The 14,468-nt window shown below is 33.5% G+C and overlaps 2 protein-coding genes across 2 annotated transcripts in view; one reads left to right on the top strand and one right to left on the bottom strand.

Moving 5' to 3' along the window:
- LOC134845638 (lysine-specific demethylase 6A-like) overlaps positions 1-14,468 on the bottom strand; it is a 438,371-nt gene that overhangs the window by 366,349 nt on the left and 57,554 nt on the right. The gene's annotated exons all lie outside the window — the stretch shown is intronic.
- LOC134845582 (uncharacterized) overlaps positions 13,371-14,468 on the top strand; it is a 47,411-nt gene continuing 46,313 nt past the window's right edge. The window contains exon 1 of the transcript XR_010162754.1: positions 13,371-13,562. The gene's annotated coding sequence lies outside the window, so the exon portion shown is untranslated. The remainder of the gene's footprint in view (positions 13,563-14,468) is intronic.

The following is a 14,468-nucleotide window of genomic DNA, read 5'->3' as shown; positions in this document are numbered from 1 at the left end:
TACAATACAACATGTTAATGGCAAAAATTGTAATTCTATGTCAGATACTTCTAGCAACGCTTCGAAGGGGTGAAGATGAGTATCAAAATGAGACTATTTCAGTCGTTTTATGTAGATTTCAAAGAGCGAGAATTTCTGAAACACTATTTTCATTTTGACAGGAAGAGGTTTAATTCTTAAAAAGAGGTTTGGGTCAGAATGATTGACCGCAGGGGACTTGATAGTCACTCCCACAATCTAATCAATCTAAATTTTAAGATTTTTTGTTTGTTTCAGTCTTATATAACTTAAGTCATAGAAAGCAAGAAAAAGATAGTCATTAATTGTGGAAAGAGCACAGCAGAATGTTCCGATCATAATATTTAAAGAACGCACACACAAAGTGTTGTTTTCAAATAGGTGCCGTTTTTTCTGCGTGGTCTGATAAAGGGATCTGAAAAAAAAATTAGGTACCTTTCACAGTGGTAATAAAATAGGCGAATCGGACAACATCAAGTGAAGAAAACTGACTAAAAAATTACTAATCACACAGTTTTTGTTTTTTTTGCAGATTTTTTTTGCATTTCCGAAATTTTGATTTTCAAAATGGCATTAAGAAATTTACCTAATTAAAACAAAAATTGAAATAAATAAATTTATCTAGAAGACTTAAATTAAGCATAAGCAATGATCGCTCGTTTCATTTGCTCAAATTGGGTGGAAAAGCCAAGATATCAAACCGGTTTTTCTCGACAATGATGTCGAGAAAATCGTCTGAATTTTTTTTCAATGTGTTTGATTCACGACTAAAAGGGTGTTATAATGACATATCAGTCAAACTAGTCTAACAATTATTTGTTGTAACTGACTTTGCGTGGAAAATAAGAATTTGGCAAATTATCAGGCATTAATCAAGGCATATATAAACATGCCAGACTAAAAAGGGAGTTTTTAGCCTGTTAGAAAAAAATTATCCAGAGAAACGGGAAAAAATTCTATTCGTTGTGTATCTAGGACTACTTTATGCAGACAAGAAAATGAAATTGGATACAAATTCTTTTTTTTGGAAAATGCTTGCTTGAGTACAAACTTCGATTTGCGTTTGAAAATAAAGCAAAAAAATGATTTCGGGCAATTTCTGTTTTACTTCATGAAAACAATGCTAGTCCTACAATTTTCACATATGATAACCATTTATATCCAAAAAAATTTCTTTTTTCATCTTCAGAGTGTTTTATTTGATTCAAATAGCCGCAGAAACTAATTCTAAAATTTTTCAATGATTTTTTGAAATTGTATGAAAATTGTACGAATAACATTTTTCCATACATTTGATGTATGGAATTGTATGGTAAGCATTTTCGGTGTATGGAGTTGTTAGATAAGCATTTTCGAATTATGGAGGTCAACCCGGGTTATTTGAGTAAAACTGAATGTTTTTGTCTTATTTTGAATCATAGGTATGGGACTAATAAAAGCCTTTTGTAAGATCACTCGAATGGAAGGTTCCCACTTGCTCTCAGTGTTCGGAATCGTGATGCTCGAACAAAATAAGAACAAAAACTTTAAAACACTGATTTTTCAAATGTAATTGAGTATTGAACAATTTCAAAGATAATTAGATATTCTCAAAAAATATATGAAGGACTTAAATTAAAATTAACTGATTAAAATAAGCAGATAATGCAATCGGGTTCATACGTAGTTCCGATTTGTCTGATTTAAATTTTTCTTTAAATTGAGACCTGATATTTGCAGTTGTTTTTGCTATCGGAGACCTTTTATTTCATACGCATTTGATCTCCAAATACGCAATTTAAGGTGAAACTTTTAGCTGGAAAGTTTGCTAAACAAATGGAAATGCAAGAATTTTGCTGGAAATTTGCAAACTTGAATTTGAAATAAATTTGAGTTTGAATTACTTTACTAGCTACATATACAACGACAAAAGCAATACATTCTGTCTGGAGAGAGATCCTGAAGAGCAGTACTGCTCACTGAGTAGGATAAATGGAGAGTAAAGATAATACAGCTAGCATTAACTAAACAAACAATTTAATTTATGGACTGAAGTTAAAAAACAGTTTATAGAGGTCCTGTTTGTAATTTAGGTAATATTGAAAAAGCTGTTCATAGAATCTCAAACAGCTAACTTGTGTCATGTCATGTATATTAACAAGTGTCAAGCCATTTTGTTTTAAATAGTTTAAAGCCTGCACAATTCTAACTGCACGCGATCTCTGTTTAGCAGTATAGAAAATTTTGTCACTTCAATTACGCCTTTCGCTTTGCTCCTGGTACATGATCCATTTTTTTCGAAGTAAAATTGAGACAGTAAACAATTTATTTTGTCCGATCGCAATTGAATAAACAAGTATTTAAACATCTCAAAGAAGTATAAATCAAAAAATGTAGGCAATTTGATTTCGTCCATGAATTCCTTGATTGATTCATATCGGCGTTTAAAAAACTGCTCGCGAGATTCATTTTTGTAATTTACTTATCTCGGTAAGGTGAGATTGGAATGCATTCCCATTTTAAAACTCCATAAGTGATTGTAGGAATTACACTTGCTTTCTAAAAGCGAAGCATCTGCTGTTTCGAAAAAATATACGTTGCTTTCCAGACAATGCCACAAGTTTTAGTTAACTTTTTTACACATGTTCAATGTGAAGTTTGAAAGTGAGTTTATTCTCAACAAAGTTGCCAAAAAATTAAGTAATCATTTGAAAAAATACCACCAAATTTCCTTATTTGAGTTTCAACAGGATTGTCACTAATACCATTCGTTTTGAACCATCCATCCACTTTGTTTAACGAGCTATCAAAGCTATCGCAAAAGTTTGTCTCTGCATTGCATATTGTAGTATCATCAGCAAATAGTACTACCACAGAATCTTCTGCAACTTTCAGAAGATAATTCACATTTATTATAAACAAAAACGGACCTAAATCTGACTGCCCTTGCGGTAATCCACATAAAATAGAGCGCCTGGAAGACATATTTTTTGAACAAATTTAAACCGGTTTGTAAAGTAACTTTTCAGAAGACAATGAATCCGACCTCTATAGCCAATTTTTTTTTTCAAATTGATTTTTCGATCCGATCTACCCAATCCACTGCTTGTTTGTAATCAAGTTCAGGATTCTTCAGACTCTTGCCAATTGAGACAAATAAATCATTAAAAACATCAGCATCAAAAAAACTCGAGTTTTTGGAGTTTCCTTTGCAAAATTCTTTTAAGGCCTGAAACAGCGCTTTTGAATTTCTACCTTTCTCAACGTTTTTCTAAAAGTAAACTCTTTTTTGATTTCCTTTTACCTTATCTGCTAAAATTCCAGCTTGAGAGTAGTGCAGTTTATTCGATTCAGTAGGATTTTGTACCCATTTTTTGAAAAATCGATTGCGGTTTTTGAGGTCTTTTTTGGTTGAATCCGTAACCCATGACTATTTTTGTGATTTCGATTTTTCTAAAGGCGCGAAACGATCAATTGATGAAACTATGGATTCAACTAACAGGCATAATTTATTATTGGGATCACTCAGCTTAGATCTCTTCGAAAATTTGTTTTCTGAAAGGAATAAATTTTTATGAATATTTTCGTCACGATTTTTTTGTGGATCAATATTCACGTAGCCAGATTTAAATAAAGAAAATGATCAGAAATAGTGGAATCCACTGTTTTACATTGGCATCAAAATTAGCAATTAAATTATCAATACATTCACTCGAAGTAGGATCGCTATTCAGAATGGCGCGCTACAGCTTTCAATAAGATTAATATAAGATTTTGAAATTTGATTGCAATCTAAAGTGTCGATATTAAAAACTCTACAAACAAGAAAACTACTTTTTAAAGCATTTAAGTACAGGAGTTATTTCTCAAAGTGATAAGAAAAATCTTCATTTTTGCTCAGTGGTGTTTTATAGACAACGAAATTTTTGGTCTTGACTAACATACACACAATAGTTACGTTTACGCATTCGAAATTAACCTCTACACTATTTGGGTGAAAACTCACTTCATCGCGCACATAAAACGAACATCCATCACCTCGTTTTTATTTTCGGTGCTTAGAAATTAAGGTATGGTTATCATCAAGATGATAGATTTTCAGATAACCATTATCACACAGCCAGGTTTCTCAAAGTGCAATAATTAAAGGTTTTTGTTCTAACTGATGTATTTCTAGAACGAGTTGGTCATGATAGCATCTACGGGACCTTATATTTAAAAACTATAAGAAAACTGTCTTTTAATTTCTTCTACCTTTCTTTCCATATCAAACTTAAAAAAACTTCAGTCATGTTGATTGAACTTATGTGTTAGCGTTTTTTGTTACTGTTTTTTCTATTTTGAGCGCTTCCAATTCATTTTGAATATTCAATTTCCGTGATGCCTGATTATCAAAATCCAAAATTTCTGGCATTATTTTCCTCTCTTACCATCTCCTCAAAATATCAGGAGTTGAATTGGTATTTAGTTGAGCACCCATATGGCGCCCAGTTTTGAACTGCTTGAGGATAATTCTGAGATTCAGGTCGATTTTTACTGATCTGTTTAAAAGACTATTTACACCAGCAAGAATCCAGCAAGGCTATTTACACTTTGGGAATAAATTGAGCCATTTGCTCGTTGGCAAAAAACTTTCACTTGGCAGTTATGAGTCGTTGTAATAAGATTCATGTCATTGCATTTCCTTTTGTTTTTCATATCTGATTTCGGCAAACGTTGCATTATGAATACACTTTTTCCCTGTACACCCTTCAGCCCAGATAACATACGCCTCCTTCTGAAAATCTCATCTTCGTCCGAAAAGTAGACAAATTTCAAATAAATTGGAAATTCTTACCAGAGTCCGTGCGAGTCGGAAGAGGCTGACATGCCTTGATAGCTCGCGTTGATAACACATAGCCATCAAAGTATTGGTAAATTAGGTTGCACATGTGGGAAATCAGGTTGGGGGAGTATGGGTTGATATCAAAATTCAAAAAAATTAAGCAATCTTTGCTCAAATATCTTTTCCGAAAATTTACTCGCGTTACGAGATCAAAAATATTGTTTTTTAAGTCAATTATTTCCTGGTTTCTTTAATTTAATACATTATCAAGAGAATCAACTCCTGTCAAAAGGCTAATGATAATAGTAATCATTAATTTAGGGTCATTATTGGAATCTGGGGAAAAGGTTTTTCAATATATCAACGTAACTTTTTGGATTAACGTAACTTTTTGGATTATTTTAAGCCATTTTTATGGTGAAGATCAAAGATTTCAAGCAAAAAATTCGAATCAAAAAGCGCAACAATAAGAGCGACTAATCTCTAGTATTCATTATTTTGTCTGCATTCATCCCAAAACTTAAAACTACCTCCCTCCACTCCTCATTGTTTTTTTAGTTGGGAGTGGGCGCCGAGTGGGGCCTTTTCACTTTTTGTTTCAACTGCTTGTTACTTTCATCAAGTATAAGCTTCTGTAGTTTATTTCAACAGCTAATTTTAAGGAAATTACAACGAAATTTTAAATTCAAGATATAAATTTAAATTAGTTTAAATTTCAATTCAAGTTTTTAGGTGTAAAAAGAGTCCAGTTTGATAAGTTATAGAAACATGAATGTTAAAATGGCTTGTGAGTGTTTCAATGAAGTGTTTCATTATACCTACTTCATGCAAAAATCTTAGATTTGCCTCAGAGCAAGAACAGGCTGTGCCGCAATTGATACCTCTCCTCAAACTAACTTTCTCAAACACATTTGTAATTAATTTCAGTTTTCCGTAGCCAGAAAGTAAGAACTGAAGATGGAAAACTTTATCCCTGTACTACCTAACAGGTAACTATTCACCTAGAGTTTTGTAGTCACCACATAGCTTTCAGTAGATTTGCTTCAACTATTGAAAGGGCGGACGCCATTTTCTTTTCAGGGATTTGACCCCCTCACAAACCAAAGGTCTTTATGGTGTTCTGGGAGCCTTCGTATAATCAATTTGATCGACTTAAAAAAGTTTTGAAAAGTTTTAAAAAAACCTGCCCTGCCCCTCGAGAAAACTTTAGATCCGCCACTGATAAAGAGGTCGCAATTTAGAATGCAGATTTCAGTGCTGTATCCAGGAAAATTGGCTAGCATGTTTGCAAAACTGAGCTGCGAGAATATGTAAAATCTAGAAAGCAAATCTGAGTCTCTTTCTCTTTACTTGTTTAAAACAACAACATTTATTGACGGCAGGATGATTGGTGATTTGACAGTCTGAAAAGAAAACTTCAAGTTTTTGAATACTGGGAAAACCACTGGTTTTATAGTCGTCATTTTCAATTAGAAGCAGGGCTAAAAGAGCTGGAATGTTAGCTGAAAATTCTGATTGTTTTGCTTTAACTAAAAATTATTGTTTTTCATCGATGGCTCTGTTTTTTTGGCCATTTACCATTTACTCAGTCTCTTGATCTTTTGAAGCTGACGTCAAACATAACTGATATTTTTTGAATATATTGATGCCAGAAGGTTACAGTAGTTTTTTATCACTCATAAAAGTTGGGTCTAAGAAACTTTTCTCCGCCTTTTTCAAGCTGACACAATCATCTCTCGCTGATGACTGACATCCGCTGATATCCGCTTATCAGTAACAATTTTTCATAGCGTGGTGTTATCATATTATGTCAACTTTTTGTGTCCTATGATTGCTCAGAGAAAATTTATTGATAATAAGAAAGACTAATAGAAATTTGTAGAAATGACTGACGGTGTTAAACCAGCCAATCTAAGAAATCTAGAACTAACCAAACTTATCTACATTTTTCCGGTTCAGCGCACCTTGATGAAAACAAGAGTTAATTGCTGCGACCAGCAACTAGAGTGACGAATTATTTGTGAATGAAAAAAATCCGAAATGAAAAAACTCTAAATCTCATTTTTTTTGAGTTTTTTCTCATTCTTTAAAGTCATTACGGCAAAATGGCGTTGTTTCCTTTTTTCATGAAGTACCTACGCACTTTTTGCGTGTTATCTGGGCCGGATAACGTTGATTCACCGTAGTAAGCCATGACCATGGACTCGGTGGGCTCCAAAGGTGGGCTCCAAAGCACGGACTTTTCGACTGAGAGGCGGAGACCTGCCTCATTGCTCTGCTGATCGAGTGATAGATTAGTCACTTAAAGTCGTGATTTAGACTGAAATGAAAATCTCGGACAATTTTTTCTCGATGTCGAGAAAAAATGTTCTGAATATGAAGACAGACAGAAAAAAAACCTTTTCTCTGAGAAAGTGACTGATTGGAAATTTCTGTTCTTTGATAGTACGGTAGATCAAAGTTCAGTTTCATGTGGGACTAAGTATTATAAAATGAATGTCAGATCTTCACTTATTTCACGATTAAAAACACTACTCTGACCAACAAAGACGGCTATCTTGTAGTGAAATGTCGCTTTTTCCAGATTATTCCTAGACTGATTTGAGAACATTTTGCAACACCAAATACCCACGAGAGAAAAACTCTGCCAGATAACTTGACTTTGTCCGCTGTAGGTGCTATTTATTATTACTTTGATTTGGTAAACTTAATCGCTGATGTTCATTGAAATAATGTTCACACATTTTTACTAAATGCAATTCATTTTTTGTTCCAATTTTTCTTCAATCTGCACCATATTTGCTCTCTATTTTTGTTTACTTTTTGAACCCCGTGGCGTAGTCGTAATTAATTTGCTTCACTTTTTCCTGGTGTGCTTTCAAAGCCTGCCTTCCTTTTCATTAAAGCCTGTCAGTTTCGACACATGCTGGTTCTCTCTAACCAAGAAGGCGTAATTTAAACAGGATTTTCTTCTATTTTACCAACAATAGATTTAATTTCCCATAATTTCTTCTTTATATGTATATTCAAGTATTAAACTGAGTTCGAGAGTAATTATTGTTCGTCAATCTGTTCTCTCCTCGGCCGGCATAAACTATGGTCCGTTTTGAATGAAAACAAATTTTTCCGCCTTACAATTTCCTTCTTTTCCCGTCTTCGTTTCCTCAGTCAGCTAGACTCCCTTTTTGCACCCATTAGAAGATTATGCAACTCAAAAGTATCCATTAATAACTTCATTCTGATTTTCCGTATGCGCTGTTTCAGTTCCACGCCTAATCTGTCGGGCGGCAGTGGCGGCGGACCTTCCTCACCTACCTCGGGTTGCATAATCACCAATCCCTCAGTAGTATCTCACAACGGTAGTTACACAAATCTACCCAACAGCAGTGTAAGCCAAAACTATTTCCCACCTGCGACCCAAATCCAGTCACCACATGCTCAAATACCTTCAGGCACATCAGGTCACAATTTGGCTGCAGACCCAACTTTTGGGCGGTCCAGTCCTCATTACTCCCGTGGCCAGACAACTTGCCTTGTTACAACATTGCAATCTAACTTCGACACGAGACAGTCCAATTTTACCCAAGGTCAACCGAGTTCTAGGTACCAGCAAGTTCCCGAAAACCAATTTGTTCACACTGGAATGAGTCATAGTAGTCAGAATCACTACCAGAAACCGGCTTCTACTGGAGGGTTCCACTCGATGGTAGTGGGGGGCAGGGAGTACTGGGGCAGTGGGAGTGAAGAAGAGGGCGTGGTCAACTGTGTGAGGTCACTCCACCCCAACCCAATTTCACCAGAAGAAGTCATGTTGTTCAGACAGCAGAACACCTCCCAATATGCAAAGTTAGTGGCACTTTCTATATTTTTTTATATTACGCACTTTTTTCTTATTATAATATTCTGATAAATTATAAAAAACATCTTTTTAAAACGTTTTTGGAATGTCATACATTATCTTTGAATTATTATCTTTCTTGGGATTTCAGGGCGATGTCCTTAAGATCTTTCCGAAGCAAAAAAAATAATATTTCAAACATTACAGATGTTTACACAATCAAAGATTGTGTTATAGTATGAACTTTCTTTTTTTCCAACGCAAGTCGCAAATATTGTTGCGACAAATTTTTGTTCCGACTTTCGATACGAAAGTAACGGAATATTTGTGCTCGGGGTGGGTTTTTTTTTCTTCAGACAAATTTCGACTTTTTAACTAGCCATTTTTGACGGAACTTTTTTATATCATTCAAAACTTATTGTTGTCCTGAGCTCAAATTTGAAAAGATATTTCACCTGTGATCATTTTTCGTAAAGTTATGGGGGTTTAAATATTGCCATTGTGGCCAATTTGGGACAATTAACGCGCGATATATTTCGCGCTATTAACGCGTAAGCGGAGAGTTAATCCGTCTTAGAAATCGTTCCAAATTGGTTAAAAGAAGCTTATTCGCCATAATTGGTTTGTTACAAGGAGCAAAATCTATGCTTCTGTTCTTTTTATGGCGTGTGGGGGGATGATTTTCATAAAAAAAATTTCAAATTTTAGAAAAAAATTTTTTTTCATTTTATTTTTTCTTACATTTAATTTTTTAATGTTATTACTGCTCTATAAACCTTAAAAGGCAGTCGGAACATTCAGGGCTTCGCCCTGATACGAGCAGTCTTGGTTCACTTTGAAAGTGTTCATTTTGATCAATAACCAGCTATTAACTATAGCCAATTCTAAGGAAATTAACACAGATTATTGTAATACAAATAGCACTCTGTCTTCAAGGTATCATGGCCATTTCATGACAAGGTATCATGGCAACCTTGCAATTAAGTAGACTCAAAGTCTTACTCATTCAGTTTTTCCCAGTAGCGTTATCGGTCATATTTTTGCTTGTGTATGCGAAGTGCAACTTCGCCTCTGTGTTCAATTCTTGAAACAACTCTGAAAATTTCTCAAACTCTATGTGTCAATTTTATGACTGATATGATTTCTGCTGCCTTAAATTGTTTTTCTTTTCTAAATTGCTCCGAATATAGATTTCTCGAATAATTGTATAGAGTTTTAGGTTAATTAATTTTTTATTCGGTTTTCGAAGAAAGTGTTTTTTTGATGTTCAAAGAAAATTACTTGGGGTGTTTTTTTAATTTATTTAACTGGCCTTGTGTCACCGACTTTTTTTCTACAATCTAAAAACTATTGCTTTCCTAAGCTCATATTTTTCCTTGAGATCTTTTTTCGCAAAGTTATGAGGGTTTGAAAGCCACCAGTTTTGCTATTTTGGAATAATGTAAAGTACGAAGAGATGTTAGTAGTGAGTCGTATTTTATTAATAAGAATAGTGACTTGCATCCATTCAATTTCGTTTCGAACAACTTCATCTGCCGCATGCGCGTGTTATAAGAAATCAATGCATCGCACATTTATTGTCTCAAGTTGACCAATTTAGTAGGTTTCGAACCCCCATAACTTAATCAAAAAACAACAATTCAAAACTTATTTATAGTTGAGCTCCGGACAACAAATATTTGTCAAAAACGCGCAGTTTATAATTCGAAAATTGACTTAAAAAACGGCCCAAGCTTAATTATTCCTCGCTCTCTTCAAAAAAAGGAACAATCAATCTTTTTGTACTGTAAATAGCATGTGGGTAATTTTTTCCAGAAAATGTGATCCGAATATTCAGGTATATTTATCGGAATACTCAGATTTTAACCGGCAATCGGAACGTTCAGGGCGTCGCCTTGCTTAATAGAGCCTTGTTTGGTTTTTGTTACGGATTGCAATTTTTGTGCATGAATTGGTAACAATACCATTTTAAACAAAAGTAGCCGAAGTAAGTAGCACAGATTATTTCAACCACATTCATAAGAAACTATTCAAAAGATTGATGAAATGATCTTAAGCGAAAACCTAGTGCATAAGCATATTCGATATTCATAGTGAAATAGACATATTGAAAAAAATTTTCTTCATTTTTCTTTAAAATTTTCAGGAATTTTTAATCCAAGATGAGCTCAAAAATAAATTAGGCTAAGAAAACTGGAGTAAAATTAAGTTTCCAGGACTTGAATAGAAATTTTAACCTGCTTTTCATTCTTTGAAAAAAATTGTTTTTCAAAAAATTTATCTCTTCTTTAAAAAAATTTTCTCTTCAAAGTAGTGTAGTGCGTGGTGTGACAAGAGAATTATTTGAACGCGAATCAAAATAGTGATTTAGGTATAATCAAATGATTGGCGTTAAATGAAAAATACTTCAAATAAAATGATAAAATCTTTTTCTAATTATTTGCAAATTATTTGAATTTTTTTGACAGTTTTTGTTATCTAGGAAGTGTCTAATTGAGCTTTCAAAATCAACTTTGCTTGCGGTAAAAAATTTTTAAGCCTGATTTTCTTATAATGCCTTATGATTTTTAAGCCTTATGATTTTCTTATAAAAAAATTTTTAACCCTATTTTTTCTCAAAATTGGGAAATCTTTTTAGAAATTTTTAAAATAGTTTGAATCATGACTGAAAGGGCTATAATCGATACTTCACTCGACGTTTTCCGATGATTATGCCTGATAAAATAAAAGCAAAAAAAAACATTAAAAAACAAAAAGACACCCGAATACAAAGCTCCTCTCCATTTTCAATGGTCCGCACAAAAATCTTTAACCTCTACCTAAATATTTCAATTTCAGCTCAATATGAGTTCTTGCAATTGTTATGGCCAATCCCGAAGACAAAACAATCAAGAAGCAACTGTAGCTTAGGGTGATTTTCTCCTTCGTGTCATTTCAGGTATCGCAATTAAATTGGAAACTTCAAACGCGTTTTTCTCAAATTGAGTTGAAATGGACTTAAAAGGATGGAATTAATTGTTACATAGAATTGTACCACAAGTGATCTGCTTCAATTAATCTTTCTCAAACTTTACGCAAAAAATTGGGTCATTTTTGGTTCTTTTAATCAATAAAAATTAACGCTGAAATTACCAGTTCAGGCTCGGATCAAAAATAGATAAAATTTTCACAGGAGTTCGAGACTTCGTCAGTTTTTGAGGAATTAAGATGTAAGTGGTCCTGTTATATATATTGTTTAACTAATTCATAAATATTTTTCAAAACACTGATAATTTAGTTTTAAAAGTAAAACTGCCATTTTTCAATGTAACAACAGCAAATTTCGGCGATGAAATTTTTTCGAAAGTTTAGGTGGTAACAACCTGCTTGCAAAAAAGTTTTTTTTTTTAATTTCGTCCAAAAAATACTTAAGTCAACAGCGGATTCTGAGATCACAAATTTTTGTCAAGTTTTGCTTGTCATGATTGCCTCATTTTTGAATAATTGTTCCGACCATTGAAAATTGGGAAGAACTTTGTATTTAGATAAGTTTCAGTTTTTTTAATCATTTTTTTGTTTTCCAGCAAAAATCAGGTACCAAAAACAATCAACGGAATGAGTTGAATTATATATCATAGTTGCGCCCGGTAAGCCGTGATTCAAGAAACATTACAAAAGCTTGTCAATTTTGAGATTTAGTCTGATTTCGATCGAGCAACTACTAAAGTTCGTTATTTAAAAATTGATTAATATGGGTCGATTAAGCTTAAAAATTTGTTTGTACACAACGAAAAACAAATTGTGAAAGCTTCACTTTACACTTTCTTGGCAATTAAAGTTTTCTAAGAAAATTTAAAACATTATTCGGCAAAGAAATAGAAAATATTTTTTTTGAAAAAATTTCTGTAGCAAAACTCGCTACTTTTATGCGTGTTTATATACTTTTCTCATCACACCATCCACACAAAAAAAAGACACTAATTAAAAAAAAATGTCTGTGTTTCTTTATGAATGCGGTAGTAACATTTTGTGCTACATGCACAGCAACCAGCTATCTTTGCTCAAATCTGGCAACTGTTTATGGCTTTTAAAGATTGGAAAAAATTATGGACGGACCCTATTTCTTGGACATCTTTGCCATGAGACATCAACTGCGCTTGTTTGAACTTGGCAGTAAAAAAGGCATGGTGGTATTTTAGAGCAATGCGCCTCCGCGACCACGCTACTGGGGATTAATAATAACCCCAAAGTTGATTTCGGTTTCCAGAAAAACAACGAGTAGGAGAGCATTCAAAGTGTTTAATTTTTAAATTTTGAGACTAAAACATCTACATGCTTTAGGAACACATCATATCATCATATTGTCGTATTTTTCCGATTTTTTAGAAGACGCAATGGCCAGCAATGATAATTGCTCTAAAAATTGCTTGTAAAATTTTTTCTTACTTTAAGCTGTAATCTATGCGACCATGCTGTTTTGTTTGTTCAACATCAGTTCAGTTTCTGTCTCTTTCAAATCTAAGGGCTCTACACATGCTCAACTAATTTGCGAGCAGACTCAATTACTCTGTTTAATCTCAGCAAAGTTATATAAAACCATTCAGTTTTTTCTGACCGACTTTTAAGCTTTTCATCAGTTTATGCCACTGAACAAGAAATTGGTTTTTCTTTAAGCCAAATTAGATGGTTTAAATCACCGTGCAAACAATAAAGAAACTGCGAGTTTGTTAATTAGTTAGATAGTTTTTACCAGATTATTAAAACGCTGAAGTAAACTGTTTCTGTCATTTAGATTCAATTTGTAAACTGTAGAAGCTTTTAGTATTATTTTGTTACTGTTCCTTAACTTTTTGCTTCATCGAACTTTGATCAATATATTTGACCGAAACTGGCAATGTTGTCTGTCAAGAACCCCATCTTCAGGTAGGTTCAAAAGACATCACATGTAGAAAATTTTTTTCGATCAAAATCGAAAACATCGATGATTATAAACTGGAAATTTCAGAGACAAGATTCTGGTACAAGTATGATAGAGTGGTCCCAAGAAACGAACGGGGTCCCTTCCCGCTCTGACAAATTTAAAATTGAAATCAATTTCAATACCTTTTTATTCACACAAAATTGTAAGAAATCAATTTACGAAGCCCATTTAGATACGTAAACTGATTGAGAATGGATTAAAATGGCAATCTTTTAACCCCCATAATTTTAGGAAACATGGTCACAGGTGAGAAATCTTCTCAAATTTAAGCTCAGGAGAACAATATCTTCTGAATGATATTTAAAAAATCCGTCAAAAAACGCTAGTTAAAAAGTCGAAATTTGTCTGATGAAAAAAAACCACCCGAGCACAAAGTTTCCGTTAGTTTCGTATCGAAATTCGGAACAAGAAGAAATTGAAAACTAACGAATTAATATCTCAATTGGCCGAAAGTTGGCAAGAAATTATGGCAAAATAATGTTTTCTTTCGTGAAAGCCCCGTTTGAGGGGAAAACTTACTTTTGGATGGTTATTTATTTAAGAAAAACCGAAAAAGAGAAAATTTTCAATCTTTTAAATTAGTTTTCGATAGTTGCTCGTCCCGATTAACTCTCGAAATTTCAAATAAGAAAATCATTAATTAACCTGCAACTCACCCCCACTTGCTCCCAGAAGATTGCGTGTCGGAACCAAATTTTAAGGAAAATATTGCCAAAAAAAATTGAAAAAAATTCAGTTTTTCCCCTGAAAACAATTTATGGATCGAATGAAAGTTGGAAAATACCAGTCGTCTGGGCATTTCTCATGCGAAAAAATGAAAAAGCATACCAAAAAATTTGACAAAAAAA

Source organism: Symsagittifera roscoffensis, chromosome 1 (genome assembly GCF_963678635.1).
Source record: "Symsagittifera roscoffensis chromosome 1, txSymRosc1.1, whole genome shotgun sequence".
NCBI classification, from domain to species: Eukaryota; Metazoa; Xenacoelomorpha; order Acoela; family Convolutidae; genus Symsagittifera; species Symsagittifera roscoffensis.
This window is presented reverse-complemented; position numbering and strand designations above follow the sequence as displayed.